At 37.9% G+C, this 19,431-nt stretch overlaps 1 protein-coding gene across 1 annotated transcript in view; it reads left to right on the top strand.

Moving 5' to 3' along the window:
* The window catches only part of LOC114648703 (ras-related protein Rab-32-like), a 162,768-nt gene that overhangs the window by 65,674 nt on the left and 77,663 nt on the right, over positions 1 to 19,431 (top strand). The window lies entirely within an intron of this gene.

Genomic DNA, 19,431 nt, shown 5'->3' with positions numbered 1-19,431 from the left:
CTCATGCTTGTTTTAATGGTGTGCCAAACTCAGTTTTCTTGCTTTATGTGTTTTCTATCGACAAAGTGATTTCCTGAGGATACATGAGTCAACATCACCTAAGTGAGCAAGTCAGCTTTGTTGTCATCCAGGAAAATGCAATTTATAGTTGCAGCACCTTACTAAAGAGTAACTTCACCTCCCAATCAGCTGAAGGTCAGTAGTGTCTGTAAAACATGCCATTAATGCCTTCAGCTTAAACTTCATTCATCTTGATGCCATCCTAAGAGGCACATTTATATCTGTCTCATTAGAACTCACCGTGCTAAACTTCACCTGAGCAGAAAATTTATAAGTGCCAATCTGTACTTTACTAAGAAATGAGGATAAGGCCTTGTCCGTTCGGCAGTTTGAAGTGAAATGTAGTGCTGGTTTATCTAAAGCTGTTCCTTCTGTTTATAGCTTGCATGTTCCCTAAGATTTATCTCTGTATTCTCACCCATTCCAAAGACATGCTATCGGATTGATTGGCTTCTCGAAGTTGCCTAAATGTGAAAGGGTGACCGTTTGACTTTCTGAGATAGAGGCATTGTTGGTATTCATCCATTAATCCTTTTATCAAACATCTTGTTGTAATTGTGGATAGCTGGCAGCAACTGAGTCTGAAGGAGGCATCGGTCAGTTACAGGGCCCACTCATGCAAACACCCACACAGGCTCCTTTAGATTTGGAAATGAATCTAATACTCGCATTTCAGGAGGATCAAGGAAGAAAACTGGGTTTCCTGATAGACAACCCTGTGCAGACCTGTGGAGAATGTGTTAACATCTTACAGATAACAATCAGGTATGAGATTCAACCCCAGGATTCTGGTTCTGTGAGGCAAATGCACTAACCAGTACAACATGTACTTCCCTTGGGGCAGTGTAAAGAATATAAATAACATTGTCGGCCTCAAAGAACTCTTTCCATGCACATCCATTCTTTATTCATTTTTTTCAGGTTGACAGGACCAAAAGCCTGGCTCAGCAGTTTTTGGTGTATGAAAGAAACCGGCCTTGTAGGTGGTGCCCACACTCGCTCATACAGTGCTGGAGTCACCAGCTAACCTAACATACTTGACTTTTTGATGTGAGAGGAAGACAGGAGTACTTTTTTGGTAAACAATTATTTTTAAAAAGAGAAAAAGGAAACAGGATAAGAAAAGTGCGACATCAAAAAGAGAATAAAGTCCCGATCCCACTGGCACCCTGCTCCTATTCAGAGATGGATGAAAAAAAAAGTGCGAGCAACATGCCCTACATATCCATATTAGAGCAAAAAAATCTATTTTTAATAAGTGCAACTCCTTTTTCTTAAGATGATATTGTGGTTGGCGAAGAGAAATTAATATGAGCAGCTGAAAGGTCTGAAAGAAAAGAGTTATAAAATAAGTTCCTGAAGGAATTTATCAGACATTGGTCTTGCTTTTTCCAACGAGATGACACGAGGTTCTTAGCAGCTGAAGAACTCGATGAAATTAATTTATTTGAGGATGAAAGCAGTATGATGAAAATCAAGAAGTAAAAAATCTGTGGAAAGCAAGGAATAAAGACATTCAATGCGAGCAGAAGAGGGGTGGAAATTGAGGTCTACAAAGGTGCTTCTGAAGGGCAGGATCAAAACATATGAATAAAGGAACCAGGAATTTTAAGAGGGAATAAATTACAAACCAAGTCAGGGGCTAAACCCATTAAACATCATTTTAAATGAGTTGTTTAAATCCTATTGACAATTTTTTATATTGAATAAACTGGTGATTTGAATTTTTGGAGTAGTTTTTGAATTCTTTAAAGATTAAATCCCAGTTCAAGGCAGAAGAGGAGAGCAGATCTGTATCTCACTTAACTGAAATAGTGAGAGGCTTTTTACCATCATCTCCAAGATGCTGGTATGAGACAGGTTTTAGTTGACCGTTTATTGTTAAAAGAAATTGTTGAAAAAAACAATGAAGATGGGGGATGATCGAGAGATGTTGCATGTTTTGAGGACTAACCTGAGCTGTAGGTTAAAGAAAAAGTCCATGAATGTGAACTTAAGAGGAAGGCTTACAGAATGAAAAACTCTGACTGCCCAAAATAATAGCCAAGTGTATGAATATCTGAAATATCTGACCAGCACGGATATGAGGTGAGATGTTAGTGCTGGATCAATACTCAATTTTTGACCTTAGTATGGATACCAACTTTTGGACCTTAGTATCAGGATCAAAACAATTCTAAAGCAAATAATGGATAATTCTAAACCAACCCCCCGTTTAACTCCAGTATCCCTGGTATGCTTGACAATTCCTCCACACCCTGGTGAACCCTGTCATTGTGCCACACTGCATACTGCTAAATTCTCTAACTGTACTAGTAGAAGTACAGAAATATTCAGTGGCAGAAGAGTAAGGGCTAAGGACTGAAGAGCTGCTAGTTCTGTTGCCTTTCCCCAGTGGGAGTTTCATGGATTCCAAAGACAGGAGTACTGAGAACAAATCCCATTCAGGCACAGGGAGAACATGCAAACTCCAGATAGGCTGTGACTGGTCCAGGCTTCAAATTCAAGTGTGTGCATTGCACCACTATGTTAGCCTTATGTTATCTTCAAACTGTGCAGGCCACTGTGTTTTCCTTTGTGTCTTTGTTTGTGGTTATTCACTAAGACTAACCATACCTCCTTAAGTCTTTTCAGTGCACCTCCCTAGAGGTAACTATATATTTTTATGACTTTTTTCTTTTTTAGAACACATTTTAGATCATTTCATTGCACAAAAATACTATAACTGTCTTGGTGGCAGGCACACTTTGCTGTGTATACTTTGAGCTCTTTAAGGGTTTGCAGTTTTACTTACAGTGTTTTTTGTAAGCAAAATTCACTTCCATCAGTGATGAATCAGAAACTAAGTAATCCTTGTGTGTCCTTTTTATTTCATCAATGTTATTTTCATGCAAGTTTTTTTTTATGATATACCCAACCTTTCTGAATATTTAATCTCAAACTCATTAGAAAATGTGTGAAATTCATGTTTGTGTGCAGATCTGCAACATGAGATTATCTTAGACACGCTTAATACAACTGAAAGTCATGGCAGTTAACCAAACCAGACACTGGGGAGAATGTACAAAATCCATAAGGATACAATCCTAGAATTGTCAGTTCTATTGCAGCCAGAATCAGAATGTTGTGTTTCTTAAATATATGTTTTTGTTTTGTTTTTTTTTTTTGTTGTTGTTGTTCTTGTGGTCACAATAATACATCCGTCACTCATCATACTTGCTTGTTTCTCATATGTTGTTTTTACATGAAGTGGTCTTATGTATCCCCTGCAGCAGCAATTGCTTTAATCAACATGCGCATTGTGGATTGAGGGATGTAAAGACAGAAATCATAAGAACTTGTCTTCCTTCATTCATTTCTCATCATGCAATCAAGTTTTGGCTGGTATATTATGTAAAGTTTAAGTAGAACATTAGCACAATTTTGACGACAACAGCCCATTTAACCTAAGAGTTGGCCAATCGTATTCTCGGAATTTCTCTACAATAAAACTATTGTTTTTAAGTACTGCTGTTCCCTGGATTACTTTGTAACTTTCATTTCATTTTTGCATGGTTCTCTGTGTGAAGAACTGCAGAAGTAGTTGGATTGTTGTGATGTGTACAGAGTACAATGACATACTTACTGGCAAGTAGGTGTGTGCGATATACGGTAAGCAAAATTTTAAATTGTGATATTTACAAAATTTTAAACTGAAACAGTATATATAATCTAAAAGGAAGTAATCAAAGTAGTTACTGGAGTATTTTTTTAAACTTGAGATCAAACAGGATTTATTTTTATCATATTTGAACACTTATGTAAACTTCAATTAAACAGAGAACAAATTTACCAAATAATAAATGATATTTTAGAATGAAACCAGTCTTTGTGCACCGCAAATATCTTTTAAATTAAAAGTACACAGTTTGTGTGTAACGTTTTCACATAACTTGGAATACAAAGTACGTAGCCAGCATCACAAAGTGTGCCAAGTGTCCGAGAGCAACAAAGCTGCCACTATATGAAGCAGCAAGCCAGCACCAGTCTGACGTGAGAAAAGGGGAACACACTAAGTGACATACTGTGGATGCAAAAAGCAGTGTGTTCTGAATGCTGCATGTACAGACCACATATGTCGAGTTGGACTGAGTTCCTGGGTATGTCAGACTACAGGAGCACGCTGTTCATAAATGTCAGTCAGTCATTCTCCAACTCACTATATCCTAACACAGGGTCACGGGTGGTCTGCTGGAGTCAATCTCAGCCAACACAGGACATAAGGCAGGAACAAATCCCCGGGTAGGGCGCCAGCCCACCACAGGACACACACACCAAGCTCACACTAGGGACAATTTAGAATCGCCAATTCACCTAACCTGCATGTCTTTGGACTGTGGGAGGAAACCGGAGCACCCGGAGGAAACCCACGCAGAAACGGGGAGAACATGCAGACTCCACGCAGGGAGGACCCAGGAAGCGAACCCAGGTTTCCTTACTGCAAGGCAGCAGCGCTACCACTGCGCCACCATGCAGCGTTCATAAATATATTCACAGTAATTAAAAATAATGAAACACATTGAAGATGCCTTTTAAGGAGCAAAATACAATGCAGGCTGTGACTCAACGGACTTCAACTGTGGGTAACTTGTAGGACTTGCCAGTTGCAACTGTATTCTGTTAGTAAATGTGAGCCATTTGCTTTGAATTTCGCCTTAGATGCTTGACATGAATTTTACTCTTTATTTTATCCTACAAGGTTTTCATGTTCCTCCTCTTGTCAGCTGTTATGTTTTATTCATAACTTCTGACAGGTATAATATCTGCATCTGTCAAAAGGAAAAATTAGGGCGGCCTTTGACCAATACTCTAGAGTGAAATCAAAGACACTAAGCCTGTATTAGCTGAAGCTGCAATTTTTAACACTGTCTCTTGTAGCAAAGAGTGCTGTGTCGCAGAATAAAAGCCTTGTGCAACAGCTGTTTAATGTTAGCAAACATTTGCAATCTTTATTGCTATAAATGTATCACTTGAGCAGACATCTATTTCCTGGGAATTCTAAAATGTTCCCGTTTGACGGGACAGAATCTGTCCCTTAGATGTATAGAGGATATTCCCCTAATGGAATTTCAGATTTTGTGTATGTAACAACAAGTGAAGACATGTCAGAATTTTAGAGTTTGACCGGTAGCTATTTTTTATGTCTGCCTCTCTGTCTGTCTGTTGTGAAAGAAAATAAAGGTGATCATGGGGTTATGTAGTAATTTAGGGTAATGTAGTTATTGATTATGAAGTGTTTTGGTATGTTTTCCACATTTAAAAAATAGCGTTTATCTTAGAAGTAGCATGAAGGGACTGCAGCAATGGGTGGTTGTTTAACAAGAATAATAGGAAACCAGATGTAGATTGTGCAAGCAACAAAGAGAATGTACTTGGTGGTAATGAAAGAAAATGGCAACTGCAAGACTTGACAGTTGTCATGTGCATAGAAATTCCATCAAAAGGATAGGAACTTAAATACTAAGACAGACAAGAATGTTTTTATTTAGGTGTATAAACTAGTGAACCAATCAAAGTTAATATCAGATGTTGTGTCAGGATTAATTCAGCACTGTTATGTAAACTCAATTGTCTATAAATAAGGGACTCTGACTTTGCTGTAGGACCATTTCCTTAACACTAGAATTACCAGAGCCTACGAAAAAACTTGTAGATCCGCCCCACGTTAAATCCGTTTGCACCTCTCCCTCAGCGTCTTTTGTCTTGTAAATATGCCGATTAAGACAAGCCGCAAGCAGCCTGCTATTCCACCCCCACTGCCGCAGAACGTGCACAAAGTTCTCCCAGCTCATCCCTTGATTGATTATCTGAGAAAGAAGTGCTGGAGTTTTAGAGTGGAAATAATAGATCGTTATTTGGAACAATGCATTTCATGTGTGTTCCATTTCTACAATAATCTGTGTAAACACATTGTTAAAACAGAAACGTTTTTCATATTTTAGTAGTAAATGACAAAATGTTGGCATAAACTATGAGTGAAGCCTGAATTCCAAAGATCAAATAAACACTTTCACAAAAGGTTCAAGGACAATACAAGAGCTTCCGTGGCTTAGCGGTAAGATTTGCTGACTTGTTTAATCAAGAGTCCCCAGTTTGATCCTGACTGCCTCCTATATTTGCCGTTTTCAGTAGTGAGCTGCTCTTATCGTTAATATTATACAGTACACACATTTGGTTTGTGTCTGTAACAGACGGCGTACATTTATAGTACTTGTAAAAGTTAGCTTTTTTTTTTTTCCACTTTAATTCTCTGTCACGATCACAATACATACTACCGCCCTAGGGATCTGATGCTGTTAGTTTTTATTTGAAACAGGGAGTAACTGTAGATGTCAGTGGTGTTCTGAGGCAATGGAACTGGACATTCTCTGATCTGGAGGGATAAAATCTGACACACAAACGCTGGTGAATCTGCCTTATTCATATCTCACCGTCACTTGATTTTTTTAATTCAGTTTTATTGAGTGTTCCTGCTTACGCTGAATTAGTATGCACCTTATGGTCTATGATGTCAAAAAAAAGACATAGTTATATATGATATTTGGAATTATTCATTTTATGACCTGTATAGGGCGACACAGTGGCGCAGTGGGTAGCGCTGCTGCCTCGCAGCTGGGAGACCTGGGGACCTGGGTTTGCTTCCCGGGTCCTCCCTGCGTGGAGTTTGCATGTTCTCCCTGTGTCTGCGTGGGTTTCCTCCGGGCGCTCCGGTTTCCTCCCACAGTCCAAAGACATGCCGGTTAGGTGTATTGGCGATTCTAAATTGGCCCTAGTGTGTGCTTGGTGTGTGGGTGTGTTTGTGTGTGTCCTGCCGTAGGTTGGCACCCTACCCAGGATTGGTTCCTGCCTTGTGCCCTGTGTTTGCTGGGATTGGCTCCAGCAGACCCCCGTGACCCTGTGTTCGGATTCAGCGGGTTGGAAAATGGATGGATGGATGACCTGTATAGTACTTTTGGGAAAACATTGTGGCACGGATGCAACATTATTCATATTTTTCATATTCATTCGCATAACACTGCGTGTTTTTTTCCCCCGATCTTGCCAGTCCCCACATGTTGTTGTTTCTTTTGTACTCCAGGACATGCAGAGGCAACAATAGTACAGAGAGGTCAGTTCAGCACTATATGCAATCCTCACATTCAAATGTTAACAGTTCACACACACGCAAGGACCGTCCTTCCTACATTTACGATGTGTGTACCTGTTGCAATGCGCACACTTTTCTCTATACAGTAATCCCTCACTTATCGCTGGAGATAGGTTCCAAGGCCGACCGCGATAACTGAATTTCCAAGAAGTAGGGACACTATCCATCCATCCATTCTCCAACCCGCTGAATCCGAACACAGGGTCACGGGGGTCTGCTGGAGCCAATCCCAGCCAACACAGGGCACAAGGCAGGGAACCAATCCCGGGCAGGGTGCCAACCCACCGCATAGGGACACTATATTTATTTAATTATTTAACGTGTATTTGGACGTTTTTAAACCCTCCCTGTATTGTTTACAACCCACCATTTACTCTATTAAAAACAGGGACAACTGCTAAGCAATATGAAGTCGGTAGATAAGTTTACACTTACTGTATAGCGAAGTACACGTAGCAGCTTGTAGGCGGTCATGACGTCGTCGACCTTGTTGCAAAGATTCCTAAAGCAGATTCCATCCAGACTACTGCCTTATCACGTCCACTTGCAACTCGTTTTGCACCCTGGTTAAAGGACACTGCGGCCGTAGATCTTATATGCTTTTCCTCCTTTTTAAATAAAGAGAATCGATGTCCTGCAGCGGTGTAGCTGTTCCCTTCCTTCAACATATCCAAAACTTTTACCTTTTCTGCAATCATTTGCATCTTCTGTTGGTGCTTGGACACGGCCCCTGAAGCATTAGCACGTTAATGATGAATGAGTGAGATGAGACTTCCTGGTTAATGCAACACTCCGTCGCTGAGCCAATCAGTAGCACACAGGAACTTAACTGCGTGCTCTGATTGGGTAGCTTCTCAGCCATCCGCCAATAGCATCTCTTGTATGAAATCAACTGGGCAAACCAACTGAGGAAGCAAGTAAACAGACCCATTGTCCGCAGAAACCCGCGAAGCAGCGAAAAATCCGCGTTATGTATTTAGATATGCTTACATATAAAAAATCCGCGAAGTCGTGAATCCACGAAAAGTGAACCGCGAAGTAGCTAGGGATTACTGTACTGTGGTTTCTATTACACACCTGAAAGAGAGACAATACTGTATATGTGACATTTTGGAGAAATCCTTTTATAACCTGAATAGTACCAATCAGAAAACATCGCACTAATGCAATATTATTTGAAAATGAACAGCGGCAGATCGGGTGTGAATTTATGCTGGCGCTGTTACTTAGTCAGATGAGGAGGGTTGGGTTGGTTGGGCTTGGTTGGTATGGGGGGTACAGTGTGATCATGATTCAGAGAATAAAACTGAAAAAAGCTAACTTTTACAAGTACAATAAATTTATACCCAATGTCCCATATACAGTATTTGTCTGTTTTTTTTTTTTTTTTCTGTTCTGCGTTGACATCGTGCACCAGAAGGCGTGAGCTTATTCAGTGCGCGCAGGAACACGCAGGTGGCCAGTTGCTTGTGTTATAACATGCTTGACCTGGCAGCGATCAATGCATATGTACTGTGCAAGGCATGCACGGAGGCCACTGAGAAAAGAAGAGCGTTCATGGCTCACCTTGCAGAGGAACTTGATCGTCACATCTTACTAGAAAAGGCGATGGAAAAAGAAAAGAGGGATGCAACATCGACAAGCTTCTGTTCCAAGACAGCCGCTTTCCCCAGGGAAGTAAACTGAGTCAGTGTCAGGTGCTCTTTCAATGTAATAGGAACCAAAGCATAGAGAGCAAGGTTATTATAGTTTTGCTTTTTTTTTTATTAGTTTTTATTTCTATATTTTTCAGACCTTACTTGGTCAGTTAGTTTTAGTTTTCCTTCATTGTGTATTTTTAGTTTTAGTTTAGTTTTTATTTCACAAAGACATTTCTATTTTATTTTTATATCTATTAGTTTCAGTTTTAGTTTTAGTAATTATGGCATGGAGCTCCACGGAGTTTAGTTTTGTGTCACAATCAGACAGAACTGTGCACTTAACAGATTTGGATATGAGTTTAATGTTAGTGGAAGCTTACTACACTACATGGTTTACTATCTGGTCTTGCTTTTGTCTGATAAAAACAAGCATAATCAAAACTAGACACTGAATATGAACAATTTCACACAATTTTATAATTTTTAAAATATTTTCTCATGAAAATCACAGGGGCTAAGGGAGAACAGGACTCTTAGACTTGAATCAGTGTGCAGACCCCACCTAGCTGTATTGAGGGAAACAAAGAACAACAAGCATGTAGTGTCAAAGGTTTGGGGTGGTGAGACTTGAATAGCCCAACATAAAGGACAGTAAACCCATAATGAGCAGAGTAAGAGCAGGTAATAGGAGTACGGACAGGCATAAAACAACAGAGACAGCATCTGAGATTAAGAACAATATATAAATTATCTAAACCTATTTATCCAGAGCAGGATCACAAGAAACCTTGAGCCTACCACAGCAGGTTTGGATGTAAGGCAGGAAAACTCCCTGGTATGCAATATGTATGATAAGGCTGATGTTAAGAACAAAAAGAATATGATATATCAACTATCTATTTTGAGAGTGGGAGAAAAACATTGAAAAAAGGGAGACAAATATTTTAAAATATAATTCTGCTAATGGATTACTTTCACAATATCAGGTATTTTGATTTGTGAATATGAACTAAAAAAGATAAATTAATATAGAATAAATACAAAAACCCATTAGTATGATTAGTTTTTCATTGCTTTCAACTCTAGATCAGTGCCATTTTATTTTCAAAAACCGGGAGTGGTCTCCCCGAGACTTTCTCATATACTCAGGTATGGGAATGGATATTTGAGGAGTAAACTGGCCCAAAAGTTAATACAGATCTACAACTGTGGTGTTACAACCACATGCTGAATTTTATCCATCTATCTAGTTGCGTTTATGAGTTATCGTGTTTACAGACACACGCACACACACGCACACACACACACACAATTCCAAAAGAAAGGTATTTTTGGACTCTGGGAGGTCTATCATGTCAAGATGCATCAAAATATTGAGGTCGAATTTTTTCATGATTACTTTCTGTATACTTCGTATATGAGAAAGTAAAAACGATTTCTCCTGTGCGAAGTGGCAGGTGAATTGCTGTCAACAAAAAGCAGTCACCTGAGAAATAAACTGAAACGTTACTCACTCATGATTTTTCTGTCCATATGGTAAACGTTCTGTTGGCCAGCACATTGTTTTTAGGCATTTGAATTACATCTTGATATACAACAAGCACAAAGAAAGGCGGCACAGTAAATTGCTTTCCATTTCACATGCTTTATGCACCCGCATTCAGCTCACTTTGTAACCGCAAATGCCGCCCTCCATCACCAGCCGCCGATCACTGGATGAATATGTGTGGGCGGCTCGTGGGGGATGACTTTTTAGTAAATTATTATTTTATTTCAGTTAGTCTTTCCAGCTACTTTAATAGTTTCGATTAGTTTTAGTTTTTTCATTTCGGTTTTGTTAATTATTTTATTTCAGTTTACGAAAATGTTTTTTTAATAATAGTTTCAGTTTTGATTTTAGTTTTCGTTAACTATAATAACCTTGATAGAGAGAAGCGTGTGCATTGCAACAGGTACACACGTCATAAATGTAGGAAGGACGGTCCTTGCATGTGTGTGAACTGTTAACATTTGAATGTGATGATTGCATATAGCGCTGAACTGATCTCTCTGTACTATTGTTGCCTCTGCATGTCCTGAAGTACAAAAGAAACAACAACATTTGGGGACTGGCAAGATTGGGGGAAAAAAAAACATGCAATGTTATGCGAATGAATATGAATAATGTTGCATCCGTGCCACAATGTTTTCTGAAATGTTCTATACAGGTCATAAAATGAATAATTCCAAATATATATATAACTATGTCTCAATTTGTTTTTTTTTTTTGACATCATAGACCATAAGGTGCATACTAATTCAGCATGAGCAGGAACACTCAATAAAACTGAATAAAAAAAATCAAGTGACGGTGAGATACGAAGAAGGCAGATTCACCAGCGTTTGTGTGTCAGCTTTTATCCCTCCAGATCAGAGAATGTCCAGTTCCATTGCCTCAAAACACCACTCACATCTACAGTTACTCCCAGTTTCAAATAAAAACTAACAGCATCAGATCCCTAGGGCAGTAGTATGTATTGTGATCGTGACTGAGAGAATAAAAGTGAAAAAAAAGTCCTGTAAATGTACACCATCTGTTACAGACACAAACCAAATGTATTAACAATGTGTTTGCACAGATTATTGTAGAAACGGAACACACATGAAATGCATGTGTTCCAAATAACGATCTATTATTTCCACTCTAAAACTCCAGCACTTCACTCCCAGATAATCAATCAAGGCATGAGCTGTGGAGAAGTTTGTGCACGGTCTGCGGCGGTGGGGGATGGAATAGCAGGCTGCTTGCTGCCTGTCTCAATCGGCACATTTACAGGACAAAAGACACTGAGGGAGAGGTGTGAACGGATTTAAGGTGGGCCAGATCTACTAGTTTTTTCGTTGGCTCTGGTAATTCTAGTGTTAACAGACTGCTGTGACAGGGTGCTCCCTCTTCATGAATAGAAATTAAAGATGCATGAACAAGCTTCATCCTTCCACACTGTACGTTCTGTGTGCTTTGTTTTTTCTTTCTCAGTTTTCTTTGCGCAAAACATACCTGTTAGTATTAAGGTCAAAAGTTCTGCTTTATAAGAAAAAATATTTTCCCACATTTTGTAAGAAATACATTCCCTTTAGCCACCCTAACCAACAGCTCTGACTTGTTGAGAATATGCAAAATGATTATCATGTGCAAAGTTTGGCTTTTCTTTTGTAAATATCTACAGCTTCTTTAATATAGCTGGTGGCCTCTTGGTAATCTCTCAGATGAGTTTTTTCTTCTTGCCCACTTAACAGTTTCAGAGGGACTTCGTAATCTTTGCATTATCCTGCTAGCCTACAGTTCTTAATGGTGGGCTTTTAGAGTTTTCCATGAGATATGCCATGCCTCTGAAATTCTTTTACTTCCCTGTCCTTTTTATATGTACCTTTTTAGCAATAAGATCCCACAGATCATTTGGTAGCTGCTTGTGGAGCATGCTTATCTCTGCATTATTCAATGAAGAAGCCTTCAGTGAAATATTTTATTTTACAAGATTGTGCCAAACTTTTCACATTGATTCCATGTCATAATTGTCATTATGACAATATTGAGCTAAGCAGATATAGCAGAAAGTCAGCCAGATATTTCAGCTACCGGTATAAAGAATGCTGGAAGAATAGGAGCACCATGTGAAAATAAATAAACTCCATAGAGAATTCATTTGAACTGTGCACTCTTCAATAAATCAAACTGATTTCATACTTTAATTCAATTTGGTAGAAAGGTAAGGAATCCCAGTCGATTTTGTGAAGAGGACTACTTTGAAGCTCATAGAGGTAAGTTGACTGTGAGCAGTTGCAGTGTTGGGTTGGAGCGGAGTTCACAGATTTGAACTAAACAGAGTTTAAGCTTAAACCTAGTGTAGTACCAAAGTACAATTTGGTATTTCGGTGCTTTGTCAGTACCTTCATACCACACCACACTATTGGAAACTTTCCTTTATTTCCCTTTGGATGCTTATACTTATGTCATTGTTTTCCCTTTTCCTTTAAAATTAATACAAAAAATTGTTCACCAAAATGATAAAGGAAATAGGCTTCTTTCTGCTTAAAACTGAAGGTTTTGTGGAGTAGTAATTCTGCTCTTTAAAATTCCCAAAGGCTTTGATAAAATTGATCTGATAGAATTCTTTCAGTTAAATAGTGAATAACATGCTGGAAGGCACCAGAGGAAAGAAAAGGAAAGTGCCTTTTAAACAGAAGCCAGTAAGCAGTTCTTCACATAAAAGTTTGTCAGAATCTGGAACAAACTGCAACGTCCTGCTGTTGAAGCTTGAATTTTGACAACTTTTTAAAAGTATTTAAATGAGATATCATTAACCTATCCACTAGTAACTAACCAAACCAAGTTAATACTCTGAAATGTTTCCTCCTCTTTGTCAAACCTTCTTATGTTCTTCAAGGAAGTGAGCAAAAATTATAAGCACTTTGTCAAGGCTGTGGATGCACTTGCAGGAAGTTTAAATCTAGCCTGAGTAGCAATAAATTTCCATCTGCAAGTTAAAAGAATATATAGAGGTTACAAAGCTTTATGGAATTCTTTGGTGTTTTAACAGGAAACTTTTATTGCTGTTGAGAATCAAACCATATATACCACAGCACCCTGTTTACATGTAATGTTGGGGTTTAAGAAGGACGGTTAATATTTTAGCAAGAATAAAATGCACACAATTGTCAGTTTTGACCATAAAAACTGATATTGAACATGTGGATTATGTGACATCAGTTATGAGATTTTTTGTTTTTTTCCATGGACATTTTTCACATCATTTGGTACTGTTCAACACTGTCCACCTATCGACTCTGACTCTGATTTCTCCACTAAAGCATGAGTTTAAAAATTTTTCTTGGCTGTCATGACAAACTGCATGGTATTAGTAACATTTTAAAAAATATTTTATTTGGTTGGAATATTCTTTGAATAAAATATTTTGAAAGAAAAAAACACTTTATTTGATTAAATGGTTATAATTATTCCTAGTTCATTTTGTTAATATTGTGTGCAGGGTTCAACACAAAAAGTTTTTATTAACTTGTTTTTATATTTTTGTCTTTATTTTTGTGTCATGAAACTGTCACTACTTGTTTGTTTTTTATTGGCAATCCCATATTGGAGTTTGGGATCATTAGGACACTGTGTGGTGTTGTGTTTGTGCTGCATAATGTGTGAGGTCCTCACAGGCATGTGCGTTAAGCAGTGTTCAAACCTAAAAATAATGGAAAGTCACAAGAGTCTTGTGCTTGAGAAATAAATAAATTTAGTGTTAAATTCTAGTTTTGACTAAGCTTTGTTTTTTCAACTACGAGTTTAGTATATCCTTGTGCTGATTAATCTTTACATTTAGTGTCCCGACCTCTGCTTCTGCATTGCTATTCTTCTGGAAGACCTGAAAGAAAGACTTATTAGGTCTTTGCTACTCTCTTTAAATACTGATCAGTATATATATAAAAAAAAAAAGTCATTGCTCATGACAGTTACAAGGAGCTTGGTATCTAATTAAATGGTATTTTCCATAAGCTAAAAATTCAACTTCCAATTAAGAAACTAATTGAAACGAATGCTTGTAGCCACGGCAGCTCTCCGGGACCAAGAATTTCCTCTATTCTTATGAGGTGATACCATAAGGAAGCAGAGCAAGACAAAGCAGGTTATTTTCAGAAAAAAAACATTGCTAACCCTGGGACTAGAGGAGCAGAGCCATAAAGGGCATAAGATATATTAAATCTTTAAAATAATGCAAATGCATTATAGTAAATTGTGCATACCACTACTTCTCTGAGAGGAACACCAGTAGACCACTTCACAGTGAAATAAAAGTTTAGACGTATCATTGTTACATGTTCAACTTTATAAACTTTTTAAATAACTTTTATATACTGTACTTTTAAAATTTCTAGTGATTTTTTTTTTTTGTATGGGTTGGTCACAGCTGTTCTGTATCTATATAGTTGCAATGTCCATTGCTGTTCATATAATTTGATGGTCACAAGACATGTGTTATCATGCTTTGCTTGTATAAGATGGTGGCAATATCAGCATTAATTGAAGTATTTGATCGTAGATATACAAATAAACTAAATGTGAGTGAGGGAAAGAAGAATTTAAGCTACTGTTAAGATCTTTTGCAATAATTATTTTGAATACAGTATCATAAATTTATGCTTTGAGTTTTGGTATACGATTAGGACAGTTCATTTTAATTAGTGGTTAGTTATTTGACTCTGGCCAGTTTCCTAATAGACAGAACCGATTTAGCCAAAGAATTCCAAAAATTAAAGGGGGTTATTTGCAGTTAACAGGCTGGATTAAGAATGATATTTATATCACTAAAATAAACATCTAAAATGTAAAACAATGGAAGTAATCGAATTAAGGGTTTGGAAATTAGCATGGAATTTCAGATATTCCTCACAAATGTAGTAATTACTTCAAATTTTAATTTTTAATGGGCACATTTTCCACACGTTTATTTGGTAAGTAGTCTCTGTGGCTTGTTGCAAAAATACTCAATGTATTTTTTTAAATTGCCATTTTATAATGCCTTTGTTTCTTTGGGTTTTTTATTTTTGTTTCAATTGTTTACATTTTGTTAAGCTCACATGCATAGGATGTTACCTTACTGTTGCAGATGTTCTTGATCAGAACATGCGGCAGTGGAATTTGGCAATTGGCAGTTTAGTGGAGTTGCTGAAGTACATAGCAGGAGTCAGACATGGCCAGCACATACAATACAATACAATACAATACAATACAATACAATACAATACAATACAATACAATACAATACAATACAATACAATACAATACAATACAGTTTATTTTTGTATAGCCCAAAATCACACAGGAAGTGCCGCAATGGGCTTTAACAGGCCCTGCCTCTTGACAGCCCCCAAGCCTTGACTCTCTAAGAAGACAAGGAAAAACTCCCAAAAAAACCTTGTAGGGATAATATCCTGTGCTTAAACTTTAGAGTTAACTTTACTAAACTTTGTTAAATTGAAAGCTATAACAGGCCGAAATATTTTCTTCTACTTAAACCCCAAAAAAGTCTGGCTTGGTTGTTTAGTGTATTTTTAGACACTGTTACCCATTTTTATTTCATGTAATGAACTCTTCCAATTGTGGCCTCATCGTGATATTCATTCTTAGAATGTTTATAGTGGACTGACTGCCTTTTAAACTGAATTTAAAAATAAAATTAGTGGCACACGCAAAAAGATGAGAAACAATGCTCACGGATAACATTCTAAAAAAATCAGATGTAGATACACATGATGGCTAAGGCTGGCACCTCTGTAACTCTAAAAAGAAGACATTTCAGGAGAAAAATGAGGACTTTTGTTGGAAGCCTTTCCTCCTGACACTACAATTCACCTTTACAATCTCTTATGCTCTTTTAAAAATGGCCTTTGGTTTGGGCAGCTGTTCATGGTAGTCTCAAAGCAAATATGTTATGCGAACTTGAAAACTAACAATAGTCATAGTCATTCTCAAACACATTTAATCCAACACGGAGGACCCGGGAGTGATAGCCTATCCTGGCAGCACTGGGCACAATGCAAGAAAATGGCATGGACAGGGCACCTCTCCATTACTGGGTCCAGTCACACACACCCACACCCACACCCACAATGGTCACAGTGGGACCATTTAACCAAACCTACAAGGCTTTAAAAATGTGTGAGGAAAAAAATCTTAAGCAACAGGCAGAACATGCAAAGTACATACAGACAGTCGAGTGCTGAAATTGAGCCTAGAACACTACAACTCCTAATTAGTTAGCTGTGCCACCTAAGCTAAGAATATAATTATATTTTAACTAAATATGTCAAATTTCTTACATTAACAGCATTCACACTTCTAGTCATACAATATGTGAATGGTCAGCTGTCTTAAAGTTGCAGAAAATTATACTCTGTTAGGAAAGACAGTGGAGTATAGTATGGATCAAAAACATTTTTTTCCCAGCATATGTTACATTCTCTAGATTTTTTAAACTACTGTGAACATCAGAAAGATGTTGTGACATTAAAAAAGTAACTGAAATATTAATGTTAAAGTGCTTTTTAAACTGTGAGGTTTTGATCACTCAGCACACTTTCATTTTCCCCACAGACTCTTAAATCCCCTATGTGTTAAATTTAAGGGTACATTTCCCCCCTAATTTCAAAAATTAATTTTAAGCCCTGGCCTCTTAGATGTCGTCCACACATACTTACACAACATTAGCACTGACCTGGCTTGTAGCCCACCTTTTCCTGTCCAGATTGAAGGAGGATCAATCTTTATTTCAGTCAACCCACCTAGAGATGTGGGCAGTCTCAGGCTGAAAGTGTGAAAAGTAATCTAAGAATGTGCAGAGGAGGTTACCTAATGCTCAGAGTTGAACATTTGGTGTGCAAAACCAGATTAATGGTTTATCACATAAGTCTGCTCTCAGTTAATCAAAAAACAATTACTGGCAGGAGACCTAGCAAAGACCTCTTTGGAAATGTGGTCAGAACAGTCAGTGATTGTTCACTTTAAACACCAAAATCTGATTTGTGTCATGTGTTGGTAAAGTTTATGATGTTTCAGCACCCAGTTTGGCAGTTTTAATTGTTTATTAAAAGTTTCTTAAAAAAAAAAAAAAATGATGTAAAGAATTGGAGAGTTTTAATCCAGGTTGGAAGTCCAAAGTTAAAGCACCATACTGTATGTACCAGCACTACAGCAAAAGCATTTTATGTTAGTAATACTCTTTTTAGCAGGAATACAGCTATTAAAAAGGTGGTACCAATCAAACCGAGAATTATTTTTTACAAAAAAACTATTGAATCCAATATATAAAAAATAAGGATATGTTCTATAGATTATTTATAAATGATAAAATTTGGTTTTTGCAATAAAAGTAAAATATCATATATTAAATATTTCACAATTGTTTCCTGTTGCTAATAGGATTTTCTGACATAGCATGCTTAGGGCCTTCAAGTTGAGGTTATTTTTGATAAAATTTCATAACTAATAAATGTAGTGTTTACATTTAAGGCTTGGGAAGAGTGAACCATGTCCTTTGCAATATCAAAGCTTTGAGTCCAGTAACTACATTATTTATTAAGGTTATAGGTTTGTAATAAACAAAAATGTATGAAGCTAGCCTTTACCATTGTAGATGAACTCTGAAGTAGGCTAATAGAATGCCTCAAGCCACTTAGATTCCACCAAAACTACTGATGCACTTCCCCAAATGGTCATAGCTGTCCTCGGCACTCTTTAAATAAAACTTGCTTAACTAAGCATATTCCTATCCTATTTAGCTCGGTTTCAGATTCCTTTCTTGATAGTTTTTTGTTTTCTTACATATTGTTATGCTGTGGTATAAATGTAATATTGCTTTCAATAAGAAAAAGCTAATTTTCTTTACTGTACTTTCAGCTCAGGTATTTTGCGCTTGTATTGGAAAAAATGTGCATTAAAGCAGGTCCACTGTTTGAACCTTACGACAGACCAGGTATTACTGAGTTTATTGGATTATATTGTAATTCATTCTTACAATGTCTGTGTTCATTAGCCTTTCTAGCTGTAGGGATATCGGACTGGAGTAGAGCTCTCTCCGGCATCCCCTAGTGTTCCTTTACCCTCAAGCCTTCAGCAGTAGTTTAAGGGCCTGGCTTCTAAGACCAGGCCCATTATCCCAAAAGGAGCAAAATGGTTCATCGACCCAATTCAGGGACTGTGTGCTGCTCCCTAACAGTTAGGAAGGAGAGTATTAATCTTTTCTCAGTACTCTCTGAGGTCTCCTTTGAAAGAACAACCCATTGCTTCTATCTGTCGTCCAGAAGGGCTTCTCATCCCTTTCCAGCTTCCTGTGTTTTTATTTTCCCACTCTCACTGTTACTCGTTGTGTCATCTACTTTTTAGTATCCTGGGTGTATTCTTGCTCCTACCCATTGTACTTTTGGGGGGGGGGGGGGGGGGGGAACTTGGAGAAATGGAAGCATGGGAAAGGAGCTATATAAATAAAATGTATTATCCATCCATCCATTATCCAACCTGCTATATCCTAACTACAGGGTCATGGGGGTCAGCTAGAGCCAATCCCAGCCAACACAGGGCGCAAGGCAGGAAACAAACCCCGGGCAGGGCGCTAGCACCGCAGGGCAAACACACACACACCAAGCACACACTAGGGACAATTTAGGATCACCAATCCACCTAACCTGCATGTCTTTGGACTGTGGGAGGAAACCCATGCAGACACGGGGAGAACATGCAAACTCCACGCAGGGAGGACCCGGGAAGCGAACTCGGGTCCCTTAACTGCGAGGCAGCAGCGCTACCACTGAAAATGTATTATTATTTTTTATTATTATTAGAAACACACAATCAAATTACAGGCATGTGTTTACCCACAGACACTGTATGACTAAACAACTCTTAACCTGTGCTCCAATTATGAAAAGCATTATCTTTGTTATGTAAGAACTACCTTAGTTACAGGCCCCGTGCTATGTTTCTAGTATCGGTTTTTGAGGTGCTAG

This window comes from Erpetoichthys calabaricus, chromosome 3, assembly GCF_900747795.2.
Source record: "Erpetoichthys calabaricus chromosome 3, fErpCal1.3, whole genome shotgun sequence".
NCBI classification, from domain to species: domain Eukaryota; kingdom Metazoa; phylum Chordata; class Cladistia; order Polypteriformes; family Polypteridae; genus Erpetoichthys; species Erpetoichthys calabaricus.
The sequence above is the reverse complement of the archived record's forward strand: the minus strand, read 5'-3'. Positions and strand labels throughout refer to the sequence as shown.